The sequence below is a fragment of the Drosophila novamexicana genome, unplaced genomic scaffold, assembly GCF_003285875.2.
Source record: "Drosophila novamexicana strain 15010-1031.04,08,12 unplaced genomic scaffold, DnovRS2.1 tig00001488-arrow-arrow-pilon, whole genome shotgun sequence".
NCBI lineage: Eukaryota > Metazoa > Arthropoda > Insecta > Diptera > Drosophilidae > Drosophila > Drosophila novamexicana.
In genome coordinates, this window is record NW_020824864.1 from 465706 (window position 1) to 479082 (window position 13377).

The window sequence follows — 13377 nt, forward strand, 5'->3', positions numbered from 1 at the left end:
AACACGCCAAAGCAGGAATTCCCCTGGCTAAAAACCCAGCTGGATACCCCGCATCCCTTTTCCTTCCAGCCCAGCCAACTTTTGCTGACTCAAAGAGAACCAATTGTTTCGCAAGCTCACAGAGAGACAAAAATATTAAGTTCAAATGTAGCAGAAATCCAAAATACGTGCCTGCAGTAGTAAACAGCAGCAGGGTGACCCCTCGTAGGCGACCTTAGGACCCAACCCCTAGACCCCATCCGAAAGCCCAACCTTTTGCCTTGTTTAGGTGTGGCTTATGTGTGTGTACATGTTCGTTTGCGCGTGTATGTGTGTGTATGAAAAGCTGAAAATCACGTCTTATTCAATGCGTTCCTTTGAGGATTTATTAAGGGATAGGTCAGAATATTCATATATCGATATTTCTTTGCTTTATGGTTTTTTATAAAATTTAATAAAATATTGCTGCCAGCCATTGAGACGGAGACAAATGATGGCCAGTCCGTTGCCAGGACTACGTAATGGCCAATGGAGCTGGTGCACAGCGATTCCAAACACTTAGAGCTATTAAATATTTTACGTTATAATATATACGCACGTATACGGTTAGAAATTGAGAGCGAGAGAGCGCATGGGACCTGGGCCAGGTTAATGGCTTAGAATGAAAGAAGCGAATGTAACGCATCGGGCATATTTATGAAATTTTTATCATCATTTTTCAAAAGCCAGTCAAGAATGCAGCAGAACGCTTCGACACACTTCAAGAGCGGTGCGGGGATCGGGACAAATGCTGCCCTGCATTGGATTCCACAGATACTCACATATTTGGTTGCCTTTGAACACCAGGCAACAGGCCAGCCCAGCGGGTAGCTCAGCAACTAAGCACAATATTGGCTACGCAGCAGAAATAAGCAAACATCGTAGTTACACATATATGTACCAAATACCCTGTAAGCCTTAACTGCATACTTAGATGGTAGATGAATTCAAGGTAAACTAATAAATCTAGGCGCTAAATTAGGTGAGTTTTTATACCCTTGCAGAGGGTATTATAAATTTGTCGTAAAATGTGTAAGGCATAGAAAGAGACATCTCCGACCCCATAAAGTATATATATTCTTGATCAGCATCAACAGCCGATCGATAGAGCCGTCTGTCTGTCTGTCTGTTTCTATGCGAACTAGTCTCTCAGTTTTAAAGCTATCTTAATGAAATTTTTCAGAAGTCCCTCTTTCTGTTGCACGCAGCACATATGTGAAAACCAGCTGGATCGGACCACTATAGCATATAGCTGCCATAGGAACGATCGGTCGAAAATTAAGTTTTTGTATGAAAAAACATTTTATTTTTCAAGATATCTCGACCAAACTTGGGATTTGTTAGTTATATTATGCTGCTCATAATTATGCAAAATCCTATTAAGATCAGACCACTATATCATATAGATGCCATAGGAACGATAGGTCGAAAATTAAGTTTTTGTATGAAAAAAAATTTTGTTTTTCAAGATATCTTGACCAAACTCAGCATTTATTAGTTTTACTATGCTCCTCATATATTTGCAAAATCCTATTAAGATCGGACCACTATATCATATAGCTGCCATAGAAACGATCGGTCGAAAATTAAGTTGTTGTATGAAAAAACATTTTGTTTATCAAGATATCTTGCCCAAGCTCGGGCATTAACTATTTATTATTAACTATTTTCCCTGTGCTTCTTAAATACGGGCAAAACTCTATAAGCATTATGTAAAGATTGGGTCTGCAAGGGTATTAGATCTTCGGCGAGCCGAAGATAGCCTTTCTTTCTCATTATAGTAAAGATTAGGCTGTAGGATTGAACTGAAAGAGCCCATTTTTAACCCATTAATAGACTATTACTATAGGTATATATTTTTATACGGAAAAATAATGAAAGACATTTCCTTATTAAGAAAAGATAAATACATAAAATATATATGAATAAAAAATGTATATGTTTATAAAAGAAATAGACACTAAGCAGCTTATATATTAAAAGATTATCTTATGTTTGTATTATATTAGTAAAAAAATATCCTTCAGAGACTAACTATTTATTATAATTTGAATAGATTTTTATACAATAATACAATATAATTTAAAAGGCAGATCCTAATTAAGAGGTGGATCAAGGTGGATAAATATTATATTTGATACATATATTATAAATCAAATATATATTTTCTATAAGAAAAATTTCGTGCACAAGCTTCCTGTTATTTAGGAAATTAAGATATAACCAGAAAAGTTTTATTTCAAATAGGTGGATATATAGTCAGAAACTTAAGCAACTCTTATAATAGTATACATTTATATATATTTTTGGGTATACAATCTCTAATTTCGAATGCTTTTTCGATCAGGCTTAATCAATTTTAGCTAAATCAATTAATAGATAAATAAAAATATACTTAAAAATGCAAACAACCTGTAAGCCTTGTATGCCTCACTAGTGGAACAGGGTATGTGCATTTACAAAAATGAAATAAAATGAAAATTGCTTAAACGCATGGAAAGTGCTTGTGGGATGTGCGCATAATGTTTCTGAGCTACTTACGGCTGGGCGGTGGGAAAATGGAGGGGGGGGGGGGGGCGAATTGGATTGGCCAAGGGCAGGGGCATTGACGCTTGGCAAAGAGTTGCAGCTTAGAAGCATGACCATAAAAAGGTAGGATATGGATGAGCCTTAGCTAAGACAGCAACCAAAACAGAGACAGCAAGAAACAGGGGCGAGAGAATTGAAAAATGGAAATTGTGCAAGTGCATGGAAATTGCTAATCGGATGTGCGAGAAATGCTGTAAAACGAGTTGACTCCAATAGAGAGACAGCCAAAGGGAAGTAGTTGGCAGATTGGGGGCTGGGGAAGGGGTTGCCGGTGCTTGGGTGTAGCCAAGACCACAACCAAATGAAAATTGCTTAAGCCAATTGCATGGAAAGCGAACAGCGGATGTGCCAAAAGCCATTGCGACAGTTAACAAGCCTTTAAGACAAGGCACAAGGCACAAGACACGAAGTTGAATAAGCCAGATATCAGATTACTTAAGATACGAAGCAAGCTCTTAACACACATACACACCATTGCGTGTGCGTGTGTAAGCAGCTTGGGACTATTAAATTAATCGCTCTTCCCGTCTGGCAAATACATGAAACAAAAGTGCTTTGCTTCACACTGATTCGATTATCGATAAATAGTTACAACTGAGTTAGGAGTGTTTAATAAGTCTATAAGATATTTTGATTTACTTAAAGTACTTAAAGAACAGCTGCGATAGCTTGGCAAATACTATTTTGATTTTATAAGCAAGTACTTTTTATTATCGAGAAAAGGTTCACCTTGAGGGTCAAATTTCGATTCAATGCACGACTAGCATTTAACCTAGGAACTAAGCAATTTATATAGTATTATTATACATTATATTATTGTACGTTTCGATTTAAGAGGGAAATCGATTATTTTTATCGATAGTTGCATGTAGAGAGCTACAGTTAAACGTAAGACTTTTTTTTATCATTATTTATTGTTTAACAGTAAAATGAATTTTATTTTGATCGGCTACTTTTTTCCTGTTATCGATAAGCATTTAAAGATAAGTAATTATAGTCTTAGCATAGGAGTTTTAATTGAATCAGGAAACTGATTGGCTTATTGGTAGTTGCTTGAAGATAAGCTTCAGTAATATAAGGTATTTAAGTTTTATCGGATATTCTACTTTGTTATCGATATGCATTTTAAGGCAAGCTAAGATAGTTTTGCATGAGATACATATGTTGATTTTATTAGGAAGTCAATCATTTTATCGGTAATAATTTAATTTTTTATTAGGTACTATTGGCTATATTTGGCTTTCGGCTTCCATATATACATACGATATAAACGACTTTTTTATATGCTTGCATTGAAAATTGTCTCTTTGATATTTAAGGTTAAGTCAAACTCTTATAAAAAAGACTGCAGTAACCAATTCGATTCAAAGAAGCACCTCAACATAATTAGAAACAAATTCAGTTCTTTGTGCTTTTTTATTTTAGTGATAATTTAATTGCAGTTTCTGGTTGAGCTAACTTAATTCCTACAAGTACATAAGTAATGCCAATTACAAGTTTATTGCATTCCAAACTGTTGGTGAATGAAGAACAATAACCGAAATAATAAGATAAGAGCTGGGAAGCCCAAAACAAAACAAAATGCAAGCACGCAGCAACAACTAACCAACAACTCGAATTGGAATTACCCTGTAATCGAAAAGTACTTAACTACAAAAAATGAAATGGTTTCAAGGTTGCAAATAGACTAGAGGTTCCCAAGTAACTCGGCGGTTTTTCATGCGATCGTTGTAAAATTGTGGGAATATGAATATCTCAACCAACAATGCATGTGTACAAAGAATGAGAGCTTGATCTTCTAAAATAGTAGCCACATATCCAATTGCATGTCTCAAGGCCTAACCGTTGTAGAGAGAAATGGGGGAGATAGCAAAATAATTGGATATATGGGAATAGACAAGGCTATGGAAACGTAAGGTATATCTTAAAATGTGTATAAAAAAAATGTTTTGCCTTCTGAGTCTTTAATGGCCTCTTTTTAATCCGTTTTTCAAAAACAGGGCATAGCAAAGCCTTGAACGCTGCTCAAACTCTCAGAGCACGACGCCAAAGCCCAGACTAAAACCTTTTTAAGCTGCGTAGTTTTGGATGCCTTGAAAGCCGCAGCAGCAGAAGCATTGGGGGCCTGAGGCGTAGGGCTGAGTCCCCTAACAAGTGTTTGCCATTGTGCAGGGGGCGGGGATGGGGCGTTGGGAACTGAAGCCAGAGACTTTGCAACTTGTCGAATTGTGCGCAGCGATAAGAAGCCAAAGTGCCAATACACCTGGCAAAGGCAGTAGCAGCAGCGGCAGCTGGAGGAGCTGTTAGCAGAAGGCGTGGCCAGGTGTTGCGGTTTGGCAGCCCCTTTTGGGATGTTTTGGTCTGTGCTTTGGTTTTGGCCATGTTGTAGACTGCAAAGAAAAATGGGCAATGACTTGGCCCAATAGCTCATTGGTAAGCATGTGAGAAGGGTGTGTTATTGAGTGTGTGTATGTGAGTGTATGACTGTGTGTGTGTGTGTGTAGCTGTGCGTGTGATTGTGTCCATGGGACACGTTTTTATGACTTAATGCTAACAAGCGCGCCCACGTGCCAAAATAATCGTCTGCCTTTTCTGTCGACTCGGCTCATTGTGCAGCTGTTAGCCCAAGCCCAAAACCCCAAACCCCCCTTTTAGGAATCGTCGGGACTAGCACAGGTTTTGGCCCAGGCAGCTTTGGCATTTTGTTGCCAATACGTTTTAACCATGTTTGTACAAAACGCAAACGGATTTGCCAATGTATGCCGGGGATTATTGCGGTGTGCGTAAATGCGTCTATGGAAGCTGCTCATGTGTGTGTGTATGTAGTGTGTGTGTGGGTGGATGAGTGTGTGTGTGCGTGGTCAGTGGAATGGCCAGCACATAAAGCCGCGCTGATGTCCAGCTGACTGTCAACGAGCTCAACCAGCCAACTGGCGAATGTTTGAAGCCGTATTAAAATGTATGAGCCCTAAAGTACGCGCCATCGTTTGCCACGCCCAGCCGCAATCTAATGTTGGCCGCTTAAAATTGTCAGATTTTTGCTAGTGCTTTGCACTTGGCAGAGCTGCCAATTAGCGAAAAGGGAGACAATTGTCAGGCGCTTTTAATGCGATGTTGCCGCTGAAAGAAAACTAGAAAAGCGCACAGAGCTAAGCTGACATGCAACATTGCAACAAATTGCTGCAATGATGAGTGACAGCGGAGTGGGGATGAGGCAAAAGGGGGCTGTGCACAAATTGGAGCAGCTCCAATTGAAAGCAGGTTCCGGCAGGTTCAGCAACAGCTGAAGGTGAGCTCTGTTGCCGGCAGCTTTGACAGCTGCTCGGAAATCGCTGAGCGATTGAATTATCAGGCAGCTTAAACCAATCAAATTTATATGCCAAACTACTTATGCATGCATTACAGACAGATAAATACGTGTATATATTTATGGCATATACATATATCAATACATATACCTATATATATTTAATCCGTTTGTGCATTTTTAATTGATTCTACGTGACATGGCAATTGTGCTTGTTGCATTTGACATTAACAATTTTCTGGGTTTTTGTAATTAACACGTTCCAGCAAAATAATAATCTATATTATGCATTCATCATATTTGCATTTTGTTTGATTTCAATTCATTTCATTTCATTTAATTTCATAGATAAAAGCGAAGCATAATACATCTCTCCTGGCTGACAGACAACTGAGGTTCTGTTAAGCCGCTTAACACTGGCTCGAGGCAAAATTTTGAGTTCAATTTTGTGCAATTGTTCGTGCTAACAAATGCAGCTGGCTTGCTAACTGCTAATTAGATTTTATGAATGACATCTGACCAAATAGAAAACATAGGTTGTCATTCCACAAATAACAGTTTCGTCTTAATCTACGCAGTTTGCTTGATACTTACTTTTAGCATATGCGTTTAAGAGCAGTGCAAATGAAAGTGGCAGGCAGAACAAGGCATATCCGACTCCATATAGACCGTATAAAGTCTCTATATATATATATACTAGCGGGTATAGCCCGGAAATGTCCGTGGCACGTACATGTAAAAAAAATGTTCTCAAAAAGGCAAATAAACAACTTTCATACAAACTTTTTCCGCCAATTTACCACTGTTGCGGGTGGAATTTCCCAAATCGTGAAACATGTTATCATAATGTTTTTGTGTAGCGCTTTAAAAATAATTTTGAACCAAATCGGAGAAAATAAAAACATCATCAAAAATATCTTTGAATATCACTTTGATTTTGCGAAAAATGTAAAACAGGACTCAAATGATTTTTCTTATGGATCTTATGAATTTAAGCGCGAAGCGTCACCCAACAAATCATTGACACCCATTTCTACCAAGAAGGGATAGATTTTTTGAGAAGTGCGAAACACCCCTCAAATGAATTTGAACAAAGAACTAAAAAATGAGTTTGAGGCCGATCGAATGGTAAAAAAAAGGTTTCATACACACGTTTTTCGCGATTTTTCGACACTCGTGGGTGGAATTTGCCGAATCCCCGTCTTAACGTGCACCTTTATCACATAGGGTAACTACAGTGAAAATTCCAGCTTCCTAGCTCTTACGGTTTGGGCCGTGCTTTGATCACCAATCAGTCAGTCAGTCAGTTAGTCAGTCAGTCAGGACAAACAGTTTTATTTTTTTCAGCAAAGCACGACTAATTGTATAACTCTGTTTATTTCGCCCAGAACCGGTCAAAAACGAATTTTGTTGAGGCAAAAGCTTTGGCAAATTCACATGGATGGGTGCCATATTTGGGGCCTGTAAATTTCAAAACGATCGGATTCCAAAGACCGAAGAATTTGCCATAGTATGCGGCCATAAATTGAGTGTGTGTGTGTAATTGCGAGTTGTTGTGCGCTGTTGAGCTATAGTCAGGATATTTGCTAGTCGAGCACTGCCGATTAAAGCACTCTTAATTATTCACTAAAGCTTTATCTTCATTTCGGATAGTAACTTTAGCTGCCTATAATTAACGCATCAACATATCTGTGAAAAGCTGCTTTTTAATCCTTGCTGGCATCCTTCAATGGTTCCATCAAGTCTCTGGCGGGGCAGAAGGGCAGCTCCTAATTAGCGCAAGCACTGGAAAAACGGTGCATATTAATGATGGCAGCGAAATAAAAGGCGGGTTGACAAAGGGTGGAGTGAGGCAATGCTGTTTAGTCGCAAAAATTGTTGAAATTTCTCTACCTTCGCCTGACGGCAACCAACACCAGATATCCGGAATTGATTCTAGCAAGAGGCAAAAGAAAACACACAACTAGCTGCAGAATTCCCGGAGTGCCTACATTTAGAGCGCACGCATAGTAGCTGGGAGCTGCGAGTATGAATGGCTTTTCGAAATGCAAGGTAGCTGGAGTCAGGGCCACTAAACTGGAGACTCTTATACTAACTACACTCAACGACCTCTATGTGAGAGCCACTCGTATAGAGTTCAATCGAAACTAACTTATTTATAATGCTCGAAATTCGAATTGGTTGTGCCTTTAAACAACTATCCCTAATCAAGTGAGGGAAGCTGCATGCGAACTGGTTTTTAGTAAATAATATTTCCAATTTACTTTTTCATTTTGGATTGGCTTCAACTATGTCTTGTGCTCAAGAAAGTTTATTTTAGCTATGCCTTCACTCATTTGCATATTTCTTTCCACATTTTGCCTACTATATTAAAATGAGTTTTCCCTTTTTATATCCTGAAGCCATTGAAAATGGGTAAGCCGGTTTTGAACAAGCGTTAGTAACAGGCAGAAGGAAGCATATCTACGACCACATAAGTTAAATATTCTCTTTCCGTACATATGAATACGTTGATCTCAACACCTAAGGACTTGAAATGAACGTAGATTCTCCTAGGATCCGCGCAGTACAAGTTTGTTTCTAATAATTAATAGGTTTCAGGTTTTAAGAGCTAGAGTCACCAAAACTAGTATAAGGCTTCTAGAAATGTTTATACAGATCAAGTCTCTTTCATTTTATAGCTACCTCTTTCGCCCCCCTCTTCCTATTAATCATTTGGAACAATCCACAATTCTGTTGTATTTTTTGTAAATATACGAATATTCTACAGCACAATAAGATCTCCTTTAGAAAATTTCAGCAAGATCGGTTCAGAAACACAGAAAGTTCAGAAATATTTAAGAAAATATTGATATTTCAGTTATTTTCACTCCAACTTAATTCTGACCTATTGTGAGGTCTGAGATTATGGCAAATTGTGTTCGGTCGATTGTAGGCAGATGCGAGGGCGACACCGGCAGAGGAAACTGAATATAATTTGCTTTTAAGATGAATATATATTTTATGCTAACGAGCGCGTAGCGCGAGCTGCGTTTGCTGCTGGTGGAAGAAGAAATGTTCAGGGTATTCTCTAGTCGGACACTTTCAACTTGAACACTCGCTTAGTTGATTTTTTCCTCTTGCCAAAGAATCTACTTGGATGAAGGCGTGACCTAACCTAATTTTCCTTCGTGGCACAGGGTTGTCAATATATTTTTTGACATGCTGCTGCCGTTGCTGTTGCTGTGGCTGCGGTTGTTATCCTGCCTGTGTCTTTTGCTAAATTCAGAAAATATTTGCCTGGTTAGTGGGTTAACTGGCATACGGAATCGCTCTATTTCGCCCACGATCCGTGTTTGGAGGCAGAGGCTCGAGTGGCTTACATAGATTGCAGCGGAGCAATTGTGGGCGGTGGGCGTTGGGGTGTGGCTGACTGCCTTAATGTCTGACTGACTGGCCCAAATGACTTGGCAAATGGGCTGGCGTATGCTCATTTGTATTGGCTACAAATACAATTTGATGGGTCTCCGCTGCTCGGCTGCAGGCGTCTGAATGTATTTATACACACACGCACACACACACATGTTCGCCTGCAAGCAGAAAACATTTAAGCACAACGCATAAAGGGCAGAAGCGGAGTGGGAGGAGAGGCGGGCATTTCTGCCATTGGGTTGTACTCGGTTACACCTAGGCGTATGCGTTATAATAATATGTATACGTATGCACAGAAGGACGGACCAAGTGCTGGACAAGGGCTGCTTCCGGCCCAGCTGAGCGGTGATGGGCGAGGAGGGGTCGGTTTGAGCGCAAGATAAAAAGTTGAAAATAAAATTTTATTGTTATGGGGCACACACATTCTTCGTCTTGTTGTCCTTGTATCTGTTTGCGTGCTTGCGACACTCATTTTCTGCAGATGTCTTTTATGTGTGTGTGTGTGTCTGAGTCTCATAGTGTGTACGATTGTGTGTGTATGTGTGTGTGTGTGCATGTGCTGAATGTGCTACGGAATCCAATGAGAGCATGTGTACTTAACATAAATCGCTCACTCATTGAAAGCAGTTGCATAAAAACGAGCTCTGAATGCGCCATTGCTATAGATCTGGCAACCCTGGCAACCCTGTAACTAGGAATTCCCAACATACTCACACACACACCTACGCACACACACACATACACGTACACGTGCATTTAACTAGCTAGCCAGTGCTACATTTACAAACATTTATCGATTTCTACCCGAAAAATTATCAATGCAGATTTCCGCACATGCGAAGCGCAGGCAACCAACTTTCCGTTCATCAGTAAATGCTGCCCCCTCCCACCCACCAGTCGAATTATCCACTCCCCAGGACCCCTGTGATCCGTTCATTTGCCCCCGCACACCGCACAATCGTTGCGCCCACAGACCCACGTGTGCAGAAAGTTTTGCCAACAGTTTTAATTTCCCATAATTACACAATTACAAAGCGTAAAGTTTTCCAGCACATGCCACGCCTCCAGCCCCCTATGGGCACTCCTTGCACAATGCCAACTGCGCGTCATGGAAATGAGCAGTCGACACTGGCAACAAAAAAAAAGTGGAAAGCAAAAAAACAGAATGCACCCAGAGAAAATAGTTTTGTAGTTAAACGAGTCGCGGAATGCCCTGAAATAATCGAAAATCTATCGAAGATCGATCAAGGGTAGGACATGGTACAATATGTGGCTGCAAATAGAAAACAGAAATTGTCATAAATATTTATATAAAATACATGTACTTATAGATAGAATAATATATGCAGTAATAATCGAAAACATACCGACGATCGATTAAAGCTTTTATGGATTGTGAGATGACAAAGTATAAAGCAATAATTAGAAAAATATCCAGCTTATGCATGCAGATAAGTCTTAAGCGATATGTTAGAGCATACATTTACCTATTCGGTGGATATAATTATAACCAATCATGTTGTCTTTAAATTTTCTTACGTCTGAATGTGACACGAGCCATATATCATCCCATACCATAAAAATTGTTCAAATGTCATTCTCGACATTAAATTGTGTTTGTATTTATTAGTACAAATATTCTGGGGCTTGTGTACCTAAGAGGCGAAGTCTTATTCTTTAGAGGGAATTTGTGGTTTAGGTCTTAACATTCTCTTTTGGGTGAGGTTCTTTGGTTGGGTATATATAACTGATTTAAATGTGATTAATATTAATCAAAAAGTGATTGAGTTCGAAAAGTTCCAAATAAGAAGTGTATAAGTAAAAACATGTACTTCCAATAGTGGTACATATGTTTTATATTATTAATAATATATGTATATATATATATATATATATTCACGTTTCTGTGATACATATGCATGTCTTCGCAGGGCACAGCACATGTGTTCACAAAATGGACTTTAATAAATTCATCGATTTTCGGCTCACCGCTCACGTTCTCATTATTATCCAACTACGAAGTTTTTATGGCGATAAAAAAGAAGTAGAAGAAGAAAATAAAGGTTTGACTCGAAATATGCTGAAGGCCCTTGTGTTTAATGCGTGTCCAAAATGTAGTTAAACCTATCGATTGGCTAATACAGTATATTATATTATTATGAAACGTGTTTATCGTGAATTATATAATAAGTAGTCTCCAAGTGCTGTGCTGTACAAATAACGTGCCAAAGCGCAATGTGTAGGCCGCAAAACAAGGGTAAAACCTGAGGAACCAATCGAGTCAAGCGAGCAGCAGGGCCCAAGTTTTTGGCCACACACACACACGCACAAAGTTAGAGGCGCACATATAGACAAAAGTATTTATTGAAAACTGTTACCGTTAGCAGCAAACACTTACCCTTCACCCTTGACTGAGCGTACGCCCCCGGCACACCACGGCACACCTGTGACATAACCCAGCAAGTGCGCAGCTCACAAAATTGCAATTTTTGTGTGTGGGACACAAAAGCAACAACAACACTAACAACAACAACAACAACTACAACAACAACAACAATAATAACAACAACAACCGTTCACACTTTGGCAGCGTGTCGGTTATCGCTGCAGTGCGGCGGAAGAGGTTTTTAGTTGCGAAGGGTTGGATGGGGGGCGCAGAGGCCGAAACCGGTTTTTGGTTGGTTGGGTGCCTTCAAATGACATCCTGACAGTGTGCATTCCCTGCCAGCGCCGGCAGCGACGTAAGCGCCGACGCCAGCGTCAGTAGCGAGAACAACGGCTTTTATGTGGGATTTTTAAATCAATTGTAAATGCAAGTGATTCGCGCTTTAATCAGCGCCTGTCCGGACTGTCAATGTGCTATAATCCATAGCGCACTATTTAATTTTGAATTGAAAGCCCCGGCAATTTATGGCAGTTACCAGGCAGGCTTCTCAAGCCCCCCACCCCTTCCTCGCCACTCCTCCCCTTTTATAAGCGCCTTGCATAGTTCTTAAAAAACAATCAAAATTTTGGCCAGCGGCTTACAAGTTTTTGGGTTGTGCTTCCATAATTTATGTCTTGCCAATAATAAAAGACGTGCGTTCGTCTTCGTCCCTCCGCCCCTCCATCTATCTGCCCCTCCGTGAGACCGTCCGCATCGGACATCAATTTCTGCGGGCTAAAAGCGGTCTATGCGTAGCTGGCAGCCAAAGCGAAGGGCCACGTTAATTATGCACGGGGTTAGCTGAGCAGCAGGCCAGGGCCAAACTAGGCCACATGGTTAGAGCGGGCGGGCGGTTCGCTCCTGCCAGCCGCTGGACCGAAGGAGGCCTCGACCGGGTAACTGGCGACTTCATGGGTTATGTATGTGCGGCGTGCAGCGAACTTTTAATCCGCTTTAACTAAAAACATTTAAATTTGCCTGACGTTAGGTGGCGGCGGCTGGCGAACCCGACGGCTAACCAGCCACCCGCCGAAAAAAAACACACTTAAAAAAAAAACTTTTGCCACATGCGAATACCAAAACCATAACCAGGCATATTGACTGAGTGAAAGCGTTTGGCGGGACTTGAGTTGGGGTAAATATAAATTGTATAGTTAAGTTAGATAAAAAAAATAACTTGTATCCACTTTATCAATTTTGAGTATCTACAATAAAATATGCTACTAATTTATGATGTTAAATAGCTTGAGGAATTATTTTTAATTATTTTCTTCAGATTTATTTGTCTTATATGGTTTCTTAAAGGATATATAATTGGTTAGAAAAAAGCGTTTTAAAATTAGTTGCAAGAAAGCAATCTTAAAATGTATATAGGATGTATAGCTTCGATTTTTTCTTTAGATATATTTTTGTAGTAATTGAAATCTGAATAATCTGCATAATTTCGTGAAAAATAAATATAAAAATATAATAATAATTTTATAATTGACAAGAAAAAGGCATTCAAAATACTAAATCTCTGCAAATAAGTTTAGGATTTTTAATTGAAAAATACAAAAATCCAAGAAATTTCATAGTTATAACTGAAATTCCAACGTGTCTTCCAATATTTCTGGAAAGGGTATTA